The sequence below is a fragment of the Bacillus rossius genome, chromosome 2 (assembly GCF_032445375.1).
Source record: "Bacillus rossius redtenbacheri isolate Brsri chromosome 2, Brsri_v3, whole genome shotgun sequence".
NCBI lineage: Eukaryota > Metazoa > Arthropoda > Insecta > Phasmatodea > Bacillidae > Bacillus > Bacillus rossius.
In genome coordinates this window covers 38,266,933-38,268,256 of record NC_086331.1, presented here as the reverse complement: position 1 = coordinate 38,268,256, position 1,324 = coordinate 38,266,933, and positions in this window count along the sequence as shown.

Sequence of the window (1,324 nt, the reverse complement as noted above, 5' to 3'; positions counted from 1 at the left end):
GAGAGCGCACGAAGGTTGGGTTTTATCACAACAATTAAATACATACTCTAAACTGAAAAAGGTTAACCAATACAGGATACAATTTTAGTAAAAAGCCCAGGAAACAATTATTTCCTGTTAGAATCGATGGTGGCTTGCACATCGTAAAACTACTCGTACGATATACAACTAGGAGAGGCGTGAACTGTGAACAGATCAGCCCTAGTTGAAGCTGGAGAGAAGAGTCCTTGAAGTGTGATCTGCAGCTCACACCCAGGATCCAGCCTTCAGAGCAGTTCTGCCCTCAGCCCACCTTCCTCGCAGCATGTCATCGGGGATGTCTTCCCAGCGAAAGTGAACAAACATTTCAACACCAGTATCAGATTCTCACCAAAGAACATACACTACACTTTCAAGCCTATTTCAACAAGTTAATTAGGGGGGGGGGGGGGTTCATTTGTAACATCATATCAAAAGATTATGTTAATACAAGGTCGATAACAATTAACAAAAAAATTAAATTATTCCATTAAGTAAAACTGTGAAGAGACCCTATTGAATAATTATCAAACAATGTTGTCAAATATTTTACATCTGAATAAAGTGACTGAGTAACACAAATAATATCCACCCTCAATTTCATCTTTATCAGTTCCATAAACAGCATAACTAACCAAGGATGAGTCCAGGGGCATGTTATTGTCCAACAACAAAAACAACAACAAAGATAATCTTAAATACGTCAATAAAATGAAAGCAGTCACAGCTAAATTAAAATGGGAGCTTGGCCTCCAAGAGAAAAGGAATTGATTATACAAGTCAGGAAAATAAAGGATAAACATCAGGAAAGGAACCTAAAATGTCCATAGGGTTAGGTGAAGTCCAAGATCTTCAAAACTCGCCTCTGCAGCTACTAGCTACAGAACAGAAAAAATATATAGCATTGTCACTGGTTGGCCGAGAGTAACTGATTTCTTCGTTCGGCACAAGTCGACGAAAACGAGCCCCATGCTGATCAGTTTCTTCATTCTTTCAAGACAGAGAGTTCACATACACACAGAAACCGATTTGGGGGGGGGGGGGGGGGGGGGGGGCTTCCACAGTATAACTCCTCATGAGTTATAAGCAGCCCACCACTCAACAGGGGAGGAAACAGTAGTCCATCTCCCACACAAGTTCATTGGCTGCACAACAGTAGTATATAATAGGGGCTCCGACGGCAGGATGCAGGATGTGGTGACTGTGGTGACACCCGCCATCTTGGATTTTGACGTCACGGCGGCCATCTTGGACGAGCGTAACGGGACACAGCGTTACGGGACATAACATAACGGGACACGTATAT